The sequence below is a fragment of the Triticum dicoccoides genome, chromosome 7A, assembly GCF_002162155.2.
Source record: "Triticum dicoccoides isolate Atlit2015 ecotype Zavitan chromosome 7A, WEW_v2.0, whole genome shotgun sequence".
Classification (NCBI taxonomy): Eukaryota; Viridiplantae; Streptophyta; class Magnoliopsida; order Poales; family Poaceae; genus Triticum; species Triticum dicoccoides.
This window is the reverse complement of record NC_041392.1, coordinates 163,674,846-163,690,272: the sequence shown is the minus strand read 5'-3', so window position 1 is coordinate 163,690,272 and position 15,427 is coordinate 163,674,846. Positions and strand designations below refer to the sequence as shown.

Genomic DNA, 15,427 nt, shown 5'->3' with positions numbered 1-15,427 from the left:
TTGCCGTTTTCGCCATCGCCGCATCGGCCAAGGCCTCGGCCGCAGGCCCCGCGCGCGCTCGTCGCCGTGCGCAGCCACCGTGCCCGCCCGTGCCTACTCCCGCCGCTACTCCCGCTGCTGCATGGCTCCGCCGCCCTACGCCACTCCGGCCGGCCGTGCCTCGCCGGCGCCAAACGCCGAGCCCCACCCCTCGGCTGGCCTTGCCCAGTGCCCAGTCGGGCTCACGCTCGCACAGGCGCCCGCTAACCCGCAACGGCCCGCTGGCCCTATGACGAACGGGGCCCCCGCCCAGAAAAAAAAAGAGGATTTAAAAAAATTAAAAAATTAAAAATAAATAAACTTAATTAAATAATTAATTAATTAAGTTAATTAATCTAATTAATCTGTTAGTTTAATTAAACAGTAGTTTGATTAGCCTAATCCCTAATTAACTAAAATAGTCAATGACATGGGGTCCCACCCCTGTTGACCAGTCGAACGTTGACTGGTCAACTGGGTCCCTCTGGCCCACCTGTCAGTCACTGGGTACACTTTTGTGTACACTGTGCTGGGTGCGCCTTGCAATTTAGCAATTACTTTCGAATTAAAAATAATTTCAGAAATTAGTAAAATCCATAGAAAATCATATCTTTTAATCCGTAACTCGGATGAAAATACTTTGTACATGAAAGTTGCTCAGAACGACGAGACGAATTCGAATACGCAGCCCGTTCATCCGCCACGCATCCCTAGCATAGCAAACACGCAACTTTCCCCCTCCGGTTCGTCTGTCCGAAAACGCGAAACACCGGGGATAATTTCCCGAATGTTTTCCTCCTTCATCGGTACCACCTCGTACCACGTTAGGGCACACCTAGCATCACGCTTTGTCATGTCATGCATCGTCATGCATTTGTTTGCATTATATTTATTGTTTCTTCCCCCTCTTCTCTCGCTAGACACCGAGACCGACGCCGCTGCTACCCAGTACGACTACGGTGTTGACGACCACTCTCTCTTGCCAGAGCAACCAGGCAAGCCCCCCCTTTGATCACCAGATATCGCCTACTCTTTTCTCTATACTGCTTGCATTAGAGTAGTGTAGCATGTTACTGCTTTCCGTTATTCCTGTCCCGATGCATAGCCTGTCCTTGCTACTACTGTTGTTACCATTACCTGCTATCCTACTGCTTAGTATAGGATGCTAGTGTTCCATCAGTGGCCCTACACTCTTGTCCGTCTGCCATGCTATACTACTGGGCCGTGATCACTTCGGGAGGTGATCACGGGCATATACGATATACTTTACACAGTTACACTACCTGTGATATTGTTCGGAGATGGGGGCTGAAGGGGCAGGTGGCTCCATCCCGGTAGAGGTGGGCCTGGGTTCCCGACGGCCCCCGACTGTTACTTTGAGGCGGAGCGACAGGGCAGGTTGAGACCACCTAGGAGAGGGGTGGGCCTGGCCCTGGTCGGCGTTCGCAGATACTTAACACGTTTAACGAGATCTTGGTATTTGATCTGAGTCTGGCTACTGGCCTATACGCACTAACCATCTACGCGGGGATAGTTATGGGCACTCGACGTCGTGGTATCAGTTGAAGCCTTCGTGACGTCAGCAACGGAGCGGCGCGCGCTGGATTGGACTGGAACGCCTACTAGGCTAGGTCTGCTTCCGGCCGCCCACGCAACGTGCAGGTGTGCTAAGGGCGATGGGCCCAGACCCCTGGGCGCTTAGGTTTAGACCGGCGTGCTGACCTCTCTGTTGGTCTAGGTGGGGCTGCGACGTGTTGATCTTCTGAGGCCGGGCATGACCCAGAAAAGTGTGTCAGACCAAATGGGATCGAGCGTGTTGGGTTATGTGGTGCACCCCTGCAGGGAAGTTAATCTATTCGAATAGCCGTGATCTTCGGTAACAGGACGACTTGGAGTTGTACCTTGACCTTATGACAACTAGAACCGGATACTTAATAAAACACACCCTTCCAAGTGCCAGATACAACCGGTGGTCGCTCTCTCATAGGGCGACGAGGGGAGGATCATCGGTTAGGATTATGCTATGCGATGCTACTTGGAGGACTTCAGTCTACTCTCTTCTATATGTTGCAAGACGGAGGCTGCCAGAAGCGTAGTCTTCGAAAGGACTAGCTATCCCCCTCTTATTCTGGCTTTCTGCAGTTCAGTCCACCGATATGGCCCTTTACACATTTACCCATGCATGTGTAGTGTAGCTCCTTGCTTGCGAGTACTTCGGATGAGTACTCACGGTTGCTTTCTCCCTCTTTTCCCCATATCCCTTCTACCTGGTTGTCGCAACCAGATGTTGGAGCCCAGGATCCAGACGCCACCGTCGACGATGACTCTTACTGCACTGGAGGTGCCTACTACTACGTGCTGCCCGCTAACGACGACCAGGAGTAGTTAGGAGGATCCCAGGCAGGAGGCCTACGCCTCTTTCGATCTGTATCCCAGTTTGTGCTAGCCTTCTTAAGGCAAACTTGTTTAACTTATGTCTGTACTCAGATATTGTTGCTTCCGCTGACTCGTCTATGATCGAGCTCTTGTATTCGAGCCCTCGAGGCCCCTGGCTTGTAATATGATGCTTGTATGACTTATTTTATTTGTAGAGTTGTGTTGTGATATCTTCCCGTGAGTCCTTGATCTTGATCGTACACATTTGCGTGCATGATTAGTGTACGGTCAAATCGGGGGCGTCACAATATTGGTGACACGTAGGAAAATTTTGAATTTATGCTACGTTCCCCAACACATAGGACACCCAAAAAACAGTTGGGTATACCTCCTGTCTCAGATCCGAAAGCAATAAGGGATTGTTTCTGGAATCGGGTCCTTTTTCGAGGAAAAGTTTCTCTCGAAAGAATTGAGTGGGAGGATGGTGGAGACTTGATGAGGTTATTGAACCGTCTCTTCAACTAGTGTGTGGCAGGGCACAGGAAGTTGTTCCTGTGGCACCTACACCAATTAAAGTGGAAGCTTATGATAGTTATCATGAAACTTCAGATCAAGTCACTACCAAACCTCGTGGGATGACAAGGATGCGTACTACTTCAGAGTGGTACGTAATCCTATCTTGGAAGTCATGTTGCTAGACAACAATGAACCTACAAGCTATGGAGAAGCGATGGTGGGCCCAGATTCCGATAAATGGCTCGAGGCCATAAAATCCGAGAGAGGATCCATGTATGAAAACAGAGTGAAGACTTTGGAAGAACTACTTGATGGTCGTAAGGCTGTTAGGTACATATGGATTTTAAAAGGAAGAAGGACAATGATGGTAAGTATCACCATTAAGAAAGCTCGACTTGTCGTTAAGATGTTTTCCGACAAGTTCAAGGAGTTGACTACGATGAGACTTTCTCACTCGTAGCGATGCTAAGAGTCTGTTGGAATTATATTAGCGATTACTGCATTATTTATGAAATCTTGCAGATAGGATGTCAAAAAACATTGTTTCCTCGACGATTTTCTTGAGGAAAGGTTGTATGTGATACAACCGGAAGGTTTTGTCAATCCTGAAAGATGCTAATAAGTATGCAAAGCTCCAGCAATCCTTCTAAGGACTGGAGTAAGCATCTCGGAGTTGGAATGTACGCTTTGATGAGATGATCAAAGATTTTGGGTGTATACAAAGTTTATGAGAAACTTGTATTTCCAAAGAAGTGAGTGGGAGCACTATAGAATTTCTGATAAGTATATGTTGACATATTGTTGATCAGAAATGACGTAGAATTTCTGGAAAGCATATAGGGTTATTTGGAAAGTGTTTTTCAATGGAAAGCCTGGATCAAGCTACTTGAACATTGAGCATCAAGATCTATAAGGATAGATCAAAACGCTTAATGGTACTTTCAAATGAGCACATACCTTGACATGATCTTGAAGGTGTTCAAGATGGATCAGTCAAAGAAGGAGTTCTTGCCTGAGTTGTAAGGTATGAAGTTAAGACTTAAAGCTCGACCACGGCAGAATAGAGAGAAAGGACGAAGGTCGTCCCCTATGCTTTAGTCATAGGCTCTATACGGTATGCCATGCTGAGTACCGCACCTGATGTGTGCCTTGCCACATATCTGGCAAGAGGGTACAAAGGTAATCTAGGAGTAGATCACCAGATAGCGGTCTAAATTATCCTTAGAGGAATAAGGATATGTTTCTCGGTTATGGAGGTGATAAAGAGTTCGATGTAAAGAGTTACGTCGATGCAAGCTTAACACCTATCCGGATAGCTCTGAGTAGAGATACCGGATACGTATAATGGAGCAACAATTTAGAATAGCTCCATGTAGAACAGTTATTTGAAACGGCTCCAAATATAGCGTAGTAGCTGCATCTACAAGATGACATAGAGATTTGCGAAGTACATACGGATCTGAAAGATTCAGACCCGTTGACTATAACATCTCTCACAAGCATAACATGATCAAACCCAGAACTCATCGAGTGTTAATCACATGGTAATGTGAACTAGATTATTGACTCTAGTAAACTCTTTGGATGTTGGTCACATGGCGATGTGACCTGTGAGTGTTAATCACATGACGATGTGAACTAGATTATTGACTCTAGTGCAAGTGGGAGACTGTTGGAAATATGCCCTAGAGGCAATAATAAATTAGTTATTATTATATTTCTTTGTTCATGATAATCGTTTATTATCCATGCTAGAATTGTATTGATAGGAAACTCAGATACATGTGTGGATACATAGACAACACCATGTCCCTAGTAAGCCTCTAGTTGACTAGCTTGTTGATCAATAGATGGTTACGGTTTCCTGACCATGGACATTGGATGTCGTTGATAACGGGATCACATCATTAGGAGAATGATGTGATGGACAAGACCCAATCCTAAGCCTAGCACAAGATCATGTAGTTCGTATGCTAAAGCTTTTCTAATGTCAAGTATCATTTCCTTAGACCATGAGATTGTGCAACTCCCGGATACCGTAGGAGTGCTTTGGGTGTGCCAAACGTCACAACATAACTGGGTGGCTATAAAGGTACACTACAGGTATCTCCGAAAGTGTCTGTTGGGTTGGCACGAATCGAGACTGTGATTTGTCACTCCGTGTAAACGGAAAGGTATCTCTGGGCCCACTCGGTAGGACATCATCATAATGTGCACAATGTGATCAAGGAGTTGATCACGGGATGATGTGTTACGAAACGAGTAAAGAGACTTGCCGGTAACGAGATTGAACAAGGTATCGGGATACCGACGATCGAATCTCGGGCAAGTATCGTACCGCTAGACAAAGGGAATTGTATACGGGATTGATTGAATCCTCGACATCATGGTTCATCCGATGAGATCATCGTGGAACATGTGGGAGCCAACATGGGTATCCAGATCCCGCTGTTGGTTATTGACCGGAGAACATCTCGGTCATGTCTGCATGTCTCCCGAACCCGTAGGGTCTACACACTTAAGGTTCGGTGACGCTAGGGTTATAGAGATATTAGTATGCAGTAACCCGAAAGTTGTTTGGAGTCCTGGATGAGATCCCAGACGTCACGAGGAGTTCCGGAATGGTTTGGAGGTAAAGAATTATATATAGGAAGTGCTATTTCGGCCATCGGGACAAGTTTCGGGGTCACCGGTATTGTACCGGGACCACCGGAAGGGTCCCGGGGGTCCACCGGGTGGGGCCACCTGCCCCGGGGGGCCACATGGGCTGTAGGGGGTGCGCCTTGGCCTATATGGGCCAAGGGCGCCAGCCCCAAGAGGCCCATGCGCCAAGAGAAGAGGAAAAGGAAGAGTCCTAAAGGGGGAAGGCACCTCCGAGGTGCCTTGGGGAGGAGGGACTCCTCCCTTGGCCGCACCCTTCCTTGGAGGAAGGGACAAAGGCTGTGCGCCCCCTCTCCCTTGGCCCTATATATAGTGGGGGGAAGGGAGGGTAGCACCACCCTGAGCCCTGGCGCCTCCCTCTCCCTCCCATGACACATCTCCCTCCTTCTGTAGCGCTTGGCGAAGCCCTGTTGGAATCCCGCTACTTCCACCACCACGCCATCGTGCTGCTAGATCTCCATCAACCTCTCCTTCCCCCTTGCTGGATCAAGAAGGAAGAGACATCGCTGCTCCGTACGTGTGTTGAACGTGGAGGTGCCGTCCGTTCGGCGCTAGGATCATCGGTGATTTGGATCACGACGAGTACGACTCCATCAACCCCGTTCTTTTGAACGCTTCCGTGCGCGATCTACAAGGGTATGTAGATCCACTCCTCCCTCGTTGCTAGATGACTCCATAGATAGATCTTGGTGACACGTAGGAAAATTTTGAATTTATGCTACGTTCCCCAACAGTAGCGTGGGGTATAAGACCCGCTACAGCTAATTAGCAGTAGCGCTGTTTGCAATGCACGCTACAGCTAACCATGTATAGCAATAGCGTGTGTCAACACGCACTACTGCTACAAGTTAGCTGTGGCGTCGTATCAGTAGCGCGGGCACCCGCGCTACTGATACACCCAAAACTCGCGCTGCTGCTAGGCTTTTCCCTAGTAGTGGGAGAGGACGACGAGACACCGCCGCAGCTTGGAAACTACAAGGGTTGGGTGCTGCTATGGCCAAAGAATCTTCTTCGTCTGGAGCCGGCCGAGAGCACACCAATAACCACACATCAGCAAGCAGGTATGAACATCACCACCCCGCCTACGCAATTACCAGCGGCTGTAGTTACGGGTGAGAGCGGCGGACTACGCGAGGAAGCGGGCCCAATAGTGGCTGATGTAATCGCCCCCATAGAACAAAGAATGGATGATGAGATGGACGAGGATGACCCTTTAGGTTCCTCAATACGGGCGCCTATGACGATGACTTAGAAATGATGAGTCATTCATATGACGACTCGGGCTATCAGCATGCTGATGAGGAGATGGATGATCTGCCCAAGCAGGAACGTCCTAGCAGGGTTGATTGCAAGAAGTCTCTCTTCATGCAATCCTCACAGCACACGCCTGAAGATGCCACCTCAACACAGGCTCAACTAGCCAAGAGTCTTACAGTGCTTAGCCCGACAACACTAGAGCGAGGGTTAAGGAAGGGTATGGAAGGTCAGCCCAAGAAAAAGGAGAGGAGGAGACTGGCAAAGAAAGGCTCTACTGCCTACAAACAAGCCAGAGCACATAGCAGTCAGACGGCGGGTTTTGAAGAGTGTGTACCCATCAAAGGTGAGGTCATGTTCCATGTCACGGGCGAGCTGATGCTACCGACGAAACCGCTGGAGGAAATATCAGGGCATCTCAGGAGACTGCACGACCATGTGTTGTCGACTGAGAAAATCCTACTAGCCTCGAAGGATCCAGGATATCCGACATACACGGCTCGTGTGCCTGAGGGGAAGTGCTACCTCGACACCCGGCCCGCGGAGGTGTTCTCCCTGCGGTTTGAGCATATCTTCGAGATGTTTCTGACAAGGCGGATCAATTTTACAATCGTCCGCCTTTTTGTGCTACATATGAGCTCCGTCATGAAGAGAGAAGTCTCGCAAATCTGTATGGCGGATCCATACTACATGCACGAGTCCTTCTTGATTATATCCGCAAGTGGGTAGAATCTTAAGGAGAAGCGGATTATAAACTTAGAGATGACTTCTTTCGCATCCAGAGGGACATTGTGACGATCATTACGAAAGAAGTCGTCGAAGAGAAGTGGATGTTCCACCACGGCCCTATATCGCGAGCTGACTTCCGAACTCGCATAGGCATGCAACGTCAGGACCTCGGGCCATTAAAGAAGCTAGGGTGCATCCTCGATGATACAGAAGGATGGAAGTTCTAGTGATTTACAATGTCGATGATGCTGATATGTGTTGGTTGAACTTGTATACTTTCTGTAGCAATGAAACTTTGTGATGTCCACGGTCCCTGCCGAACTTGTGTAATGCTACTTCGTTAGTTTGGGTATGATGACCTGTGTAACTCTAGTTAATTAGTTTGCGTATGATGAAACTGCGTTGATTATTTATGTTTACTATATGTTGCATCTAGTTGCTAACCCTTTTTTCGTGTTGCTCAAGTATATTTTGTTGCATATGATTGTACATTCTCTTGATGAAGATGCATCTCTAACAGGTACCTAGATTCTTGATGGCGAAGAAGCAGTGCTATGTCGTGTACAAAGGGAAGGTTCGGGAGTGTACGACAAGTGGCCCGAGTGTCGGGCGCAAGTGGAACGGGTGTCGGGCGCCGGCCTTAAAGGCTTCAAAAGCATATAAGAAGCAAAAGCTAGTTACTTGAGGTTCACGCTAGCGCAAAAGAGGACTCATAACCGCCGCCTCATGTACTGCATAGTTCTGCTCTCACTCATAGTGATAGCTCTTCTTATGTATATCATTGTTCAGATGGATGATGATGTAGTTGCAAGTATTCGAGACTTGTATCGCTATTTTTGAGATGATGATGAGAGAGCACTTTGTGTTGGATGATGATTATGATGATGACATGATTTGATCAGACTATTTGTATGTGTATGCTATGATTACATTTGTATGTGTATGATATGCTAGAGATTATTGTGTAAAGCCTGTACAAATACAAAACAAATATGTAGAAAAAAATCAGAATCTAATAAAACTAGCAGTAGCGAGGGAAATAAAATTAGCAGCAGCCCGCACTTAGCAGTAGCGCGGCTTACTGTAAAGCCTACAGCTATTATCAGCGGCGTGTTCTGATAAAGCTCGCTACTGTGTACCCATGTATAGCAGTAGCGCGGGTCAACACGCACTACTGCTACAAGTTAGTTGTAGCGTCGTATTAGTAGCATGGGTCCCCGCGCTACTGATACACCTAAGGCCCGTGCTACTGATAGGCTTTTTCCTAGTAGTGATGGTGATTGCTCGCGATTTCCCAATGTGATTGAGTCGGGTATTCCGATGTCCCGGTCATTATGTGCACTATGAGCTGAGTTGGTGAAGGTTTCCCGTCCACTGGGTGTATACTACCCATTAGGTGTATGTCAACATGAAGATGACTTGCATTTACTGATTCACAGACCTTGATATCCTTGCTTGTGCGAAGCTGGATCTTGATGTACTTCTGCCATACATCTCCCCCTGTTGCTTTGAACGGGGAGTGGAGTGGATTTCGCTGGTACCTCCACTCTTTCAGGTGTACTTTTACAGGATTGTAGGATTGTGTGACGCCTTTATAGTCAGTAAATGAATCCGGTAGGTTATTTGCAACGTGTTGCAAATCTTCTGAACGCATGGTTCAGATCTTTGAGTATGTGGATTTGAGGCAGAAATGTGTTGAACATTCCACTAATTTCCTTGCATTCTTTATGGTACTTGAAATCTCCCCCTAATGCTTGGAAATGTTCCTCATTGAATCAGCATACTGGCCTTGAATAACTCCCCATGCGAGGGGCTTGAGGCATTGACGGAAATACAGTTATCATGCAATGAGCTTAATTCTTTGGATATAGGATTCTACCAAACCATTTTGAGTCTAGACATTAGGACAAATTGCTAAACTTCAATCCAAGGGTCATACAGAAGGCACTCAAGGAGAATTCTACAATGTTGTCCATTCGATTTGCTTGAAATCGATATCGGGATAATGAGCCAATGGTTTCATGTGGAAAAACCACGGTTGGGACCATCATGTAGATGTGTCTTTTAGAACCATGGAACACCTGAATAGTCTAGTCAATGGATGGGAAGAGCCACTTACCTCAACTTGATGCATTCAAGGAGTTTGAGTGGTTCAGTGTAGACTTTAAGGTGCGTGAGCCTTAAAATTAGCTTCCCTGTGTCACATGTAGTGCACACAAAATCCAAATATTGTTAGAATTTAGCATCATAATAATCATAAACCAACGGAATTTCTGATAGTTTCAGTTTCAAGCCAATGTCTGGATGACCAAGGCGAGTATGCCAAGTTTGTCATGTACAAGACACTCTAGAAAACTATCTCGTACGCAACATGTGCTACGGGTTGTGTCATATGTGTAGTACAATCCAAATGATACATAGAGAATGTGCTTGTCATATTCGTTGCATATGGTAAAGAGAAGTTATTTCTCTTGTTGTCATCATAAGTTTCATTAGAGAAACTATTTTGACGAATACTTGTATAGTTTAGTAGGGTACAAATTAAACCGGGAAGCAATAAAGCATCCTTAAGTTACTCGAGTACCCACAGGGATAGTAAATATGACTTGAGTTGAGCCAACAAATACCTCATCGTGTCTAGTGATTTTAAAATATCTCCATTTCTCCCAACGAGAGTGGAAACATTTTACTTCCCTGATATAGAGTTCGTGGTGCATATGTCCACAAGGCACAAATCATCTTTCATCAGATTGACCCCCGTCGAAATCTATATATATACATGAAGATTCTCAATATGAAAATCACTCAGATATATAGAATACATACAAATGTATTTGTACCAAAGTGCTCATACAATATATTGTGTTATGTTCTTATTAGGACATCGTAAATGGACATAAATTATGTTGTCCACTCAGGAGATTGAGAGACCAGTCATAGTCTCGAAACATGTCGGTTGAGGCATATTCAACCATCACGTTCTCCATGTCCAATGGGTCCCGTCACCGATGCTAATGTCAGGATGAAGGTTGAAGTGAGCTTCAAACCTTTGCCCTGGAGGTCCTTGCTACCTCTTGAGCATGCGTTGGTTTTCCCTTGAAGAGGAAAGGGTGATGCAGCAAAGTAGCATAAGTATTTCCCTCGGTTTTGAGAATCAAGGTATCAATCCAGTAGGAGACCACACGCTTAATCGCCTCGTACCTACACAAACAATCAGGAACCTTACAACCGACGCGATAAAGGGGTTGTCAATCCCTTCTCGGCCACTTGCAAAAGTGAGATCTAATAAAGATAGTAAAGTAAATATTTTTGGTATTTTTGTTGTATAGATTGGAAAGTAAAGATTGTAAAATAAAGTAAGACGGAAATAGTAAAGTATAGGAAAATAATATGATGGAAGATAGACCCGGGGGCCATAGGTTTCACTAGTGGCTTCTCTCAAGATAGCATAATCTACGGTAGGTGAACAAATTACTGTCTAGAAAAGCGCATAGTTATGACGATATCTAGGCACGATCATGTATATAGGCATCACGTCCGTGACAAGTAGGCCGAAATGATTTTGTATCTACTACTATTACTCCACACATCGACCGCTATCCATCATCCATCTGAAGTATTAAGTTCATAAGAACAGAGTAACGCATTAGGCAAGATGACATGATGTAGAGGGATAAACTCAAGCAATATGATATAAACCCCATCTTTTTATCCTCGATGGCAACAATACAATACGTGCCTTGCTGCCTCTGTTGTCACTGGGAAAGGACACCACAAGACTGAACCCAAAGCTAAGCACTTCTTCCATTGCAAGAAAGATCAATCTAGTAGGCCAAACCAAACTGATAATTCAAAGAGACTTGCAAAGATAATTAAATCATGCATAAAAGAATTCAGAGGAGAATCAAATATTATTCATAGATAATCTGATCATAAACCCACAATTCATCAGATCTCGACAAACACACCGCAAAAAGAATTACATTGAATAGATCTCCAAGAAGATCGAGGAGAACATTGTATTGAGATCCAAAGAGAGAGAAGAAGCCATCTAGCTAATAACTATGGACCCGAAGGTCTGTGGTAAACTACTCACACATCATCGAAGAGGCCTTGGAGTTGATGTAGAAGCCCTCCATGATCGATTCCCCCTCCGGCGGAGCACCGGAAAAGGCCCCAAGATGGGATCTGACGGGTATAGAAGGTTGCGGCGATGGAAATAGGGTTTCATGGTGCTCTCGGATGTATAGGAGAAGAAGTATGTCGGTGGAGCAACGAGGGGCCCACAAGGGTGGGGGCGCGCCTACCCCCCCCCTGGGCGCGCCCTCGTACCTCGTGGCCGCCTCGTGGCTTTCTTGGCCTCCACTCCAAGTCTCCTGGATCACGTTTGTTCCAAAAATAACTCTCCCAAAAATTTCATTTCGTTTGGATTCCGTTTGATATTAATTTTCTGCGAAACACTGAAATAGGCAAAAAACAGCAATTTGCACTGGGCCTTGGGTTAATAGGTTAGTCCCAAAAATAATATAAAAGTGTATAATAAAGCTCATTAAACATCCAAAACAGATAATATAATAGCATGAAACAATTAAAAATTATAGATACGTTGAAGACGTATCAGTCCTCCGTGTCCCAGGGTTTGCTAATAGAGAATAATCATATGCTAAGATCTGGATCGATATAATGCCTTATGATGTATAAGACGACATATTTTTCTTCTGTTAGCGGTGTGATTCCGACCCACAAGACGTAAGAGCGATCATAATGTTCATGGCCTAGGTAGGGCATTAGTGGCCATTGAGGGCGAATGTCGGAATATTCAAATCTGAGCCCAGGCTCAGCTGCTCTCGATATCACATCCGTCAACACGCATGGGGATGTGCTCCTTTAGATGTATTCGCAGCTGTATTCAGACAGTATCGATGTAAAACATAACGTGGGCCTCAGTCGCATTGAAAGCGGTACGCCTTGTCACCTCTCGGCCGGAACAGGCCCTGGCGCACGGCCCGTTTAGTTTTCTGTGCCATCCCGAGCCGTCGGGCTTACACGGAAAGCAGGCATAATAACGGCCACCAACCCAGCTGGCCTTATCCTATGCCACTCCCTCCCGATCTTGCCGCCCTTTTCTTTCGATCCCTCGCCATGTCCGCATCAACACCGTTTCCGTCGGTGCTTGCTGAACAACATCAATTAGCATATTCTCTGAGAGTTGTTAGTGCATGCTGGGTGCATTACAAAGCGTGCAATTGCAAATGGCGTCGGAAATGTTTGCACAAGTTTGCTTGTAATGGTTTGACCTTACAATTCGAAATTTATAAGTCTCATACTGCTGCTGGAGCAAGTGTCACGTGAGTACAACTCTCCTGCAGCAGGAAAGTTTTCAATGCGAAAATGTTTCCTCGCATAAACTCTACTGTTAGATTTTGCTGTACTACAACAACTCTCATACTGCTGTTGAAGTGTCACGTGAGTGCAACCCAAAGAAACTGATTCAGGAATTTGTAGCTCATTAGATAGGGCGTCAGACATGTATTCGGGCCTAGATTTGTGATTACATGAAGTGCTGACTGGTTTGTCTAAATAGCAAGTAGATGAATACAAGGAGAAGCAAACAAATGTGGCGATGTGGCCAAAGAGTTTAGGCTGTCGCAAACATTCGTACAGAGTACACTGAAGGATGATTGTAAAACAGTGATTGTTCCTTGCATGAATCTAAAAAACAAGCTACGAAGTGAGCAAAAAGCAATATACTAGGCTCAAATGTTCGATACAACATCTTAAAATGATGGTCAGTGGAGATCGTAGTAATGCCTAAGATGGTACATTAGGTAAGGCGCATGGGACAATCTGCTAGAGGAAGTTCGCTTCCAGGACATGTTTTTAGGCAGAAGAGGGTTTCATACGAAGTAAGAGTCGCCAGGTGCTAGGACTGCCCACAATGCCTCGCGTGCCAACGTCGAGGTGTTTCCTTGTAACTTCAGACACTCGTGGAGGGCTTGCCTCTTAAGTTTGTTCATCATATTGTACTGTGTATGAAAAATATTTGCAGACTATAAGGATAATGAAGTTAGAGCTAAGTCGGTGAACACATCTTCACAAAAATAAATTGATAGGATGGTTCACCTTCATCAAGGGAAGTTTCAGTTTTATGCTGTCGTAATGTCGTGCAATGTGCAAGCTGCATGCCCTGGTATCCTCCATGCAGTATATATGTATCACAAAAAAGTTTTTTATTTCGTTTGAAAGTGCACTTCAGATAGTTTTACGTGATCATTCAAGAGACAACAGATATTAACTTCCTAAAAGTGTAGGCAGCAACAGCAGGGCAGTGGGTAGTCCAGTGGCCGTACGTCATGAGTTGGCCATCTGACTTGACCAAGGTTGGAGGTAATTACCATATGCGAAGAAGTGCACACCAGTCAAAGACAGCACTATGTATGTTATCACGTTCCAATGGTGGATCACAGACAGTGAGACACTTACCACACAACACAGGATCGAAAACTCCTCTCCTAGTTCTTCCTTTCAGGTCTTGCTCGAACATCACCGCGGCAAATGGATTGACGTGCCTAAACCATTTCCTGGCGAAAAAAGAAAACACATCTCGTCAGTTAAGCTATCCAAAACTTCCATGCACTTAGTCTCACATCAGTTACAAGACTTACTTCGAAAGTTTCCTCAGAACAACCCAGCATGTTGTCGTAGAACCAAAGAACATCCCGAAGCGATGGCTCGTCATGGTTTAGTCAGATGGAATGAGGGAACTTCTCTCCCCACTCACTCTTCACCGCCAGATCACCTGTCGGATTCCTAGCACCACTCGCCTTAGTCTACTCCCTTCCTCTGGAAATGACCCTCTATGAAATTCTGCACTTCTGTACCACCGTGAGCCCCTGTTCCACCACAATCAACACCTGCATTTACCATCATGTCAGTATACCGACAACTGAAGGCCGACAGCACTTCTGTCTGGTGGTGCACTGCCCAGCCGCAACCTGAAAAGACCATGATTCAATTTCAGTTTCCAAATTCAGTGAACATTCTAGTACCACACAACATCTATTTGCGGAGTTAAAATCATACACCACACAGCTTGACGTTAATATTTCATCAATTGTACATTCAGCCGAGCGTATGCCTCCCAGGTTAAACAGAAGAAACGTAGAATTTGCTCCTTCCAACTGACAAGCAGGGTAATCTCAAAAATCACCTTTTCGTCCACCCAGTGCTTCGGGGTTCTCCCTCCCATTGGATTGTGCAGAAGAAGTCGTAGAAGCGTTGTTTTTGCCAGGAATTCCCCTCCCGGCCTCACGGGGCCGCGGTTACCTTCATGCCGCGCGCAGCCTGACCCAACATTGGAATCAGCCGGCATAGCCGGATTGCATCACGGGGCGGCAGCAGCTTGGGGGAGACCGGATCTTGATGTTCCAGGATGTCCGCAAGCTCCTCCCTAGGAGGAAACGTGCGAGTCGAAGCATAGTCACCGCTCACCGGCGGTGGTGGTGAGCTGTGGGCGGTCACCAAAATCGTGGACCGAAAATCCGGGCCCCCAAGGCAAACAAGCAATCGAAAGACGAACACCGGGAAAGGAAAACTCACCGGTCAACGGGATCCGTCGGAACTCCAGCCCGTCGGCCGACATTGCCGCGCCGCCGCAGAAAGCACGGGACCCAGGGTTCTCGTGTCGCCATGGCTCAGGTTTTCGGAACGACCTGGACTACCGTCGTGGACCACAGCTCAGATGACTCCACGCGTTCTGGTCGACGGCTCGTGAACGCCCCCTGTGACGGAGAGACCCCGGCGCTACGAAGATGGCCCACTCTTGCGCACTGTTGCGGGCCGTATACCACGAGTATCCTTTGTATTCTTCGGC

The 15,427-nt window shown here is 46.4% G+C and overlaps 1 long non-coding RNA gene across 3 annotated transcripts; it reads right to left on the bottom strand.

Moving 5' to 3' along the window:
• Window positions 1–12,050: 12,050 nt before the first annotated feature.
• LOC119332007 lies at window positions 12,051–15,427 on the bottom strand. Of its 3 annotated transcripts, none has more exons than XR_005160755.1 (4): window positions 14,765–15,427; window positions 14,220–14,468; window positions 13,678–14,135; window positions 12,051–13,580 (listed from the first exon to the last, which is right to left on the bottom strand). It is a non-coding gene; the product is annotated as an uncharacterized LOC119332007 (long non-coding RNA). The 3 variants fall into 3 exon arrangements; XR_005160754.1 differs by having other exon boundaries at window positions 14,220–14,549; window positions 14,765–15,426; XR_005160756.1 differs by having other exon boundaries at window positions 15,154–15,426.